Below are 8449 nucleotides of genomic sequence, written 5' to 3'. Positions count from 1 at the left end.
GGCAGGGAGCACTGCCTCACCTGGTTTCAACAGTACATGAGGATGGTGATAGAATATACTGCAACCCAGGACGCATATTGCATTTCATAGAAAGGGGGGACAGTCACTAAAAAAAAAAACAGAATACGCTTTTTCCTTTACTAAGCCATGTCCTGACTACAAGCCAGTGGAACTGTTTTCCTTAATTCCCAGATATTTGAGGTCAGATAATTTCATGGAATACCACATTTTTATCCCCTTCCTTTCTTATCAGTTTTACCCCCTGGAACAAGCCACACCTTTTCATTAATAAGGGTATATAAATGCCCCCAGTTTGATTACAGTCCAGCTAGTAACAATATAAACATAGGTTTGAAACCCCCTCCAATCAGCATCTGGAAAACACTCACATGCCTTAATTTTCATGAAGAAAGAATCAAGATTTTTTAAAACATCCCTATATTCCTAATTAGTCACAAAAGTTAAAAGTTTATGCAGATAAGATTATGTGCTTTCTTTACACGTGTTAAAATGTCATACTTCCCTTCCAATGGCAAATCTAGGTAGGGACAAAGTATTTATCGCAACACCATTAAAAAAATCATAATCCATTTGTTCTACACAGTTGGTGCTCTATTAATGCATATATTTGCCACTGCCTTGATTTGGGAAAATCTAGTAACATGGAACCAGATCACTGATTTTTGACCTCCTACTTCTCAGTTTCCTTCAATGGGTTCCTTCAACTGTTTTACTGAGTTCTCTTTAAACTATATTCATTGAAAATTATACAGTAAAACTCATTCAGCAGATTATTTCTTCATAGAGGAAGTGTGAAATTGTGAAATTAACTAAACCTAGAGCAGCTTTGGGAACAATGCAATGAGTCTTTAGCACTGCAATCCCGCTCACCTGCTAGTAGAGATCACCATTTCTCCAGAAAATAGCCCTCACTAGTCCATAATGTTCATCTGTCTTTTTATCACCCATAGCCAAGATGTGTTTCCTTCCCTTTGGCACATTTTTTCCCTGGTAGTGCAAACTGGTTTTCTTCTGTCCCTCTTCCCCACACTGAACATTACCTCCCACACATTCACTGTGCTCTCCTCAGCTTCAAAGGAACAGAAACCTCCCAACAGCTGTAAGAAATAAAGTCAGTCCTCCAGTAATAGCTCCTGGTCTATCTGAACTGGTGGCAATACTGTATTTTTTCACTGTGCTCATCTTCCCTGGTGCTTCCCCCATGATAGGACACATGTCTCTCTGTGAGAGATGCAGTCAGGCTGAGCAGACAGAGGCGGGAGAGGGTGAACAGAGCTCAGGAACCATTGTTTTCTCTACTCCTACCTACTTAAAGAAATCCCTTTCTTGTTCCTCTCCAAGCTCTGTCATAGCACTACAAGCAATTAAAGGCTGACTACATGGGAGAGGATTCGATTTTGCAAGAGAACAAGTGGAACAGTGATATCTTCCATAAATTAAAACATCCAACAAAATCAGTGCTGGGCACATGTTCCTTACCTTCCTGAGTATATTTTGTGCAGTTAGACAAAACAGAGCTCAAAATTGCATCCACAGCAATGGATAAAGATTGCTGTGTCACCAGAGACTGCAAAAGGAGAGCATTTCAGATAAAAAAATTCTGAGAAATATGTGTTTGAGAAATAGTTTCAGATCCCTCCATGTAATATGCAAGACATAGTCTTGTAAATACAGCTCTACTTAACTTTTATCTCACATACAAGCTTCAATCATCACACAGCACTTGTTTCCAGCACGTATTCGTGTGTGTGAGCCTATGGCATGTTCAGTTTCCAAGAGGTACTTCAGAGCCACAAGCTCAGCCTGATTTTATAGCCTGATCTGCAATAACCACCCTGCAAACCATATCACTTTATATGAAGGCCAAGAAATTATTTTCACTATCAAACAACTTTAGAACCTTGTTTAAAATGTTCTTTTGTTTCATTTCTGCCTCTTCACTTCAAATAGGTTTTTGGTCCTATTTTTTGTGCAGGTCTGTTCTAAAGATGACGTGAAGCACAATGCTGCAGCTCAAATACACAAGATTCATCTGCCCTGGCTGCTGAGAGGTGCTAATCTACAACATCCTCTTGATTGCCTGGCAGGATATGCAAGATTAAAGGACCTCAGGTTCCAGATCAACTACCAAAAAATTAATAGTGGCCCAAGTATTATCCAAAAATTGGAAAGGTCAACAATCCCACCCTAAATGTGTCTTTCTTTTCTTGAAGCAGCAGTTTAGGACATAATTTGCTGACTATCATAACCATAATGTTATTTAAATGGAATTCCTTCTGAATGTAATTTGCCACCAAAGTTTATTGAGCTTATTTTAACATCGTAGTGGGAGATTAAAAATTAAACTATCATTTCAACTATTTTTATAAAGGTTACATTAGTACTTTTCATTTCTTTATTGCCTTACTGAATGTCAGGGCACAGAGCACTCAGCGAAGCCTGACAGTGGCTAAGAGGCATAAAGGTCATGCCATATGCATTTGCTTCAAAAGTTCAACCTGTGCTTTACCTAGAAAACCATTCACAAAATTACTGCCTACTACAAAAATAAATAAAACAGGACATCATCCACACCCAGAGCCACTGAGAAAGCTCTGATCTGGGGAAACCCACCTGTTTTCAGAACTATCTTTACATTTTTGTTTCAAAATACATGTTGTTTTAAATTCAGACACAGAGCTCACCTCTGCCTACATGGAACAGTATGATTACACTCTCCTATTGCAGCTGGAACATGAGGAGTTTGACAGAGCTTGTTTTGCTCCCCAGAGCCCTGGGACTCTTCTGAGGGCCAGAACAATAATAAATATTAATATAATGCAAATTAATTATTAACAATGATAAAACACATTATGGGTGATTACATAATAGGTGATAACATAAATTAATTAATATTGAAGAATGTTTCTGCTCTGGTCTTGCCCCAAGCACTCACAAACATCTCTTCATTGTCATTAGTGTACCTTAATATAATAATTTGAAAATTAATTTAAAATATGCATCATCAGTTGAAAACATTTTTTGTCCACTTCAAAGGAAGAAATATTTCATAGTAGGGTTTAAACCAAATTGAGACATGAATCATTTGGTTAACAGGGCACTTAAACTTTATTAGAAGTTAGTGCATCACTTTTACTGCTGTTGCAGTGTTAATCTCAGGGTTCTTTTAAGGAGCCGCTCTGAAGTCATTACTATCTAAAGACACTTAAAAATTCAGGATGTAAGCAGAAGGAGAGTGGGGGTCATTTCTGACAGGACAAGGAAAGATAACTTATGTGGTCCAAGCCCTGAGGGCAGACAGGCCATTGCCACCACCCAGCCACTCTTGGCACAGGGCACTGAGAGCCCTGGGGCAGCATCACAGAGCAACAAACTCAGAGCTTCCCAGGAGGTGGCTTTAAAATAAAAAAGGCATTAGTGAAAGTGTTCATGCTGTGGAAGGTGTGCAGGGTTGAGACATTGGGGGTCTTAGATGGATGAGCTTTTTGTCACTTCTCCTCTTGCACAATCACCACAGCTGTTACAGAGAGAAGACGACAGAAACAAAGGAAATTCCACACAACTGGCTGAGAAAAATGTCCAGCAAGATGTAACAATTCATCCAGGGCCAGACAGCATTTTGGCTGATCAGCTTTCCTGTGCACTGGGGCTGCCAGTCCATCTCTGCCACATGCCCTGAGGTCCCACACCTCACTCTGTACATCGTGTGGTTTACGTTAGTTTCTTTTTAATTCTGTTTTCATGAGGTTTAACACAAACACAAAGGTGATCAACTGTAAATGTGAAGTGTTGCATGGCCCTGCAAAAACCAGAGCAGGGCAGCCTGTAGCAGGTTCTGCGCAGGGCAGCACAGGAGCCTCCTGCACCACACCTCGCTTCAGCTGAACCAAACTGGGCTGCTCTTGACGTCTGAGCGGTTTTCTCCTCTGGGGAGAGACTATAATGTACAGTATTTCTCGTGATGCCTTTTTTTGGCTGTTTTCTTCTATATCTGGTTTCTCTGGTTTTACTCCCTATGCTCCTATATAAGCTTTCCAGGGCCCTGGATATCTCTGTACATTACTAGGTACAATGGCCTGCAACTCTTGAATGTGCTTAAACTTGGGAAATATATTCTCAATTTGAGATCCTGTTTAAATGAGACAATTTTTAGACCAAGAAGTCTTTCTTTTTGAATTTGAAATATATAGAAGTCCTATCAGTGAACCACTTGGGCGTAGTAGAAATACACATGCCAAAAAGCTACAGTTCTGTAAGTGCTTTTTTCTCTTATGCTATTTGTTCTTCATTACAACAATGCAAAACAGTGGAAAGAAAAATTAAGAAGACAAATTAGAGTCTGGTTAGCAAGGGAGATATAAGCTAATACCAGTCACTGTTGTACTTCCATATGCTGCTTAATGAATCAATGCTGGCAGGATAAAAGATTGCTGGTGCCTGAGGCACTTAATAACAGTGTGTAACGTAACATGCATTTCCCTTTAGGTGTCACTCTAAAAAGTTGGTATGGACAATTTCTGTTTCTGAAGTAATGAGAGCAGAGGGTGATGCTATCAAGATGAGGAATTTTGGCCGCACTGTGTGAAGCTGCACGCAGGCAGGCAGTTTGTCATGCAGCTGGGCAGGACTTGGGGGCAGAAGGGTCACCCCAAGGCTGAGGGCAGGACTGTCCTCCCCACCCTGGGCACCACTGGAGTCCTGGCACTGCCACCAGCTCTAAGGATGTTGGACAGGTTTAGAAATGAGCATGGGAGCTGCTCATGTGAGAGGTACTTAAAGCATGCAAGCATCAGCTCCTCCCCTCAGAGCCCACACAGCTGGAAACAAAGAGAATGAACATGAATAAAATGCAGTGCATGGAACTGCCTCCTGTCAGCAGAGATGTTTGTTGCAGGTGTTGCAATGCACAACTTACAGCTAATAACATTAACCTGAAAAAAAACCCTTAATATTTGGCTTCATCTTCATCACATCTCACATATTCCCCACACCATGGGCTGTCACACTTTCCTTTGGCCTCTACCTCGTAGCTTGTCCTGTACAAGTTTGCCTGTGGAAGGAGCCATCGTTCCTGCTCCTCTGTGGCTGCTTCCTTTATGGCCAGGTCTGCTCTCCAAAGCATCCTCATTGGTATCAACAGTGTGCAATCAGCAGTGAAAAACTCTAGGATTCATTTTAGTGATGTATGTAAGGCTTGAACTATTTTATCTCAGCTAGTAATTAACACTAGGAAGAGATCCTGCACAGTGTAACAATAGCTATAAAATTGCTTCCTCCACACCGGATGCAGAGAGAATAAATTATACTATATGATCATTTTTATTATTTTTGGGTTTTTTGACATTTGCTTCTACTAAATCTTGTAACAACCTTCATGAACTTACTTCTTTTCAAAATGACTTCTGAGCAGAAAAAAAATGGTATTAAAACTCTAAAAGGGATGTCACATCATTTTAGAATAAGTCAAGATCAGCTAGTTCCCTTTTTAAGCACAAAGCTTCACACTGCTCCCTGCCTGCTGGGGAGCAGCTGCCTGCACTCTTCTGTCTGCCACATTCCATGTCTGGGCAATGAGGGAAAACAAACAAGAGACAATGAGAGGGTGCAGCATGGTACCAGAAATACCAGCTGACCTGGGGATCAGGTTTAAAGACTAATTTCTTAGGAGATGCAGTGAGAGAATCTTAATCATATTGGGATGGCAAAAGAGCATCGCCCTGACACAAATCTCCAGTGCTCTTTCAAATATCCATGGTGACAGTAACTGCAGCCACTGGTTTGTGTCCTTTGACTATAAGCCAGTTTATACAATTAATAATGCATCCCTGCCCAATCAACAGAATGATCCATCCTTGCCCCTAGGTACTAATCATGTGTCAAGACAATTAATTGCAGAGATGTACTATGTGAGAAAGGTTGTCCTAAATGTAAAATGTAGCAATTTTTCTGAAGGGCCCAAGGCAACAATCATCTGAATATCCCTGCTTACAGTAACGCTGCCCTCTCTAAATGAGAGAGGAGAACTTAGTCAACATGAGACCTAAAAACAAGCCTCCCTCTGACTTCAAGCCCACGAGATCCAGAGCACTCTGCCACCTCCCGCTGAGCAGAATCACACTCTTCAGTAAAGGTTACAATTTTCCACTTACATTGGATCAAAAGTCCCTGAATGGCTAAGCTTAAATGCTGATCATCACAAAGGGTTTTTAAGAAGTTGGGTTTTTTTCTCTCACCAACTCTCCTAGTGCACAAGAAGCATTTCCCTCACAGAAGCCTGGTCTGGCACCAGGGAAGGCTTGCAATTGATTTTCACAGAAATACGATCAGATCTCCCAGTATTCACGACCTTACTGGGTGTGTAATTGGGTGAAGATGAGGGGACCCAGCAGGGAGCCTGAGGACACAGGTTTGGGCATGGAAATGAGTCAATATGTCAACGTGCACTTTGTTTCTCTTTGTCTACTCCTCCTCTTCTTTCTCCAAAGGAAACAGAAAAATCAAATGAGCCTGCACAAGGAGGGCCAAGTCCTCTCCAGTGACTCCCTCCTTACTTCAGTCTCTTGACATCTGCTCTGGCACTGCTCCATGCTGTCACCTGTCCAAGGACAGCCTTCTCAAGAGAGGGAGAAAGATCGTATGATGATAATTTGACAAGGAGCAACCAGAACCCTTTTGCCCCATCTGCAACCTGGTAGCTGTCAGGGTCCTTCCTTCTGGGTGGGAAGCAGCCCTGTCTGCAAGAGCCATGGCAGAGCCTTGGTGACTGGGAGTCGCCATCTCCTCACTGCCTCACCTTGTCTTTTGATTTTTCACTTTGACTCATTGCTCCCAGTCATCCCTGTCATCAATAATAAGAGGTGCTGAGGTGCATTATACAAATGCATGTGCTTAATCATCTTGATATCTGAGAGGAGCTGTGTAGATAAGAAGAGCTTTTATTGCCTTTTCACAGTGGCAATGTGAACCCTCCAGGGCTGCACAGGATGACTGCAGCCACACAAGGTTCCAGCAGCAGTGTGCACCCCCTGGTGCAAAAAAAAAAAAAAAAAAAAAAAAAGAGAAGAAAAGCCCTTCCATTCTGCACTGGGTGGATTTAATCTCATGCACCGCTTCAGGATCTGGTGAGTCCCACCAAGTCTGTAATGCAGACTCAAGATAATCTTCCCCCATTCTGATGTATCTCATCTTGGCTCATCCTTACCAGGAAAGGAAACAGCCAGCCTCCTTGGCTACTTTGGTACATGCCATTCCACCCTGCCTGGAACATGTGGCTCTCCTCATCCCACTGTGAAAAGTCACCCGTGCCCTCATCATCAGTTTCTTTCATGTACAACAAATCGTACTTATAACCCAGGCAGAATTCCCCTGAGAGTCTGAAATGACATTTCTCAGGATGTGACAATAAAGCACCATTTGTGCTCTGCCTCTCATCTGTTCACCCTTTCAGTTAAGCTTTCACCCTGTGCATTAGAGAAATGAGTCATCTTCACCATCTCTCATGCATTCGCATTCACAGTACCCTGCCTTAATCTTCAGTTTTTCACTATCACCTGAGATATATGCTATTTAATATCTAATATTACTTTATGGGGGAAAACCACTAAAAATAAATCACAGTTATAATGAGAAGCTTCCAAAGACTCTAATCCTAAAATGCACTCCTGTAATAGCACAAGGGGATCTCCATGCTCAGTATTAAAAGGATTATTTTTCAGTGCATCCCCAGTTTCCCAGATACACACAGCTCTTCATTTTCACCTGCAAATGACTCCATAGATTAACAGAGAGACAAAACTCAATCAGGCATGTCTGTCATTGCGATTATGGCCTGGCTGTAAAGCAATTTCACAGAATGGGAGAGGACCATGATATACCTACCACAGCTTAAAAGCCTTCTTCATTGCACCAGATTTACATAACTTTATTCAGTGTTGTACATTAAAGGTTCAGAAAAAATTCATATTTGCCCATAGGGATGGGAAATGAGCAAAGCGGTGACACTGGAGGTAGTTTATCTTTTGGATTGGGTTTTGCACATGCAGAATTCCACTCTTGCTTTTTGGCAACACCTTGTGGCTTGCACAGACCCAATAACTGTAAGGGATTATTTGTATATTTGACTTTTCTATCTAATAAAAAATAATAGTAAGTTGTGAAGATTGAATTAGAGACCTCAGTGTATTTTGGTTTTGACTCAGGCTGTGGAGTTCGGTGGGGAAAATGTAGTCCTTAGCTCTACACCAAGAAAATACACCAAGATCCTTGTGGTCTCTGCTTGAAGATCTCCCAGAGTTACTATAGCACACCTTCAAAAACCCACCCCTCAATGGTAATTTTAGACCCATGTCTATGACTTTACATTGCCATGTACAGGCATTTGCAAATTCTGACATGCCTTCAAATACTAAATCTGCCTTAAAATTTCTTC

Source organism: Parus major, chromosome 4A, assembly GCF_001522545.3.
Source record: "Parus major isolate Abel chromosome 4A, Parus_major1.1, whole genome shotgun sequence".
Taxonomy (NCBI): domain Eukaryota; kingdom Metazoa; phylum Chordata; class Aves; order Passeriformes; family Paridae; genus Parus; species Parus major.
The sequence above is the reverse complement of the archived record's forward strand: the minus strand, read 5'-3'. Positions refer to the sequence as shown.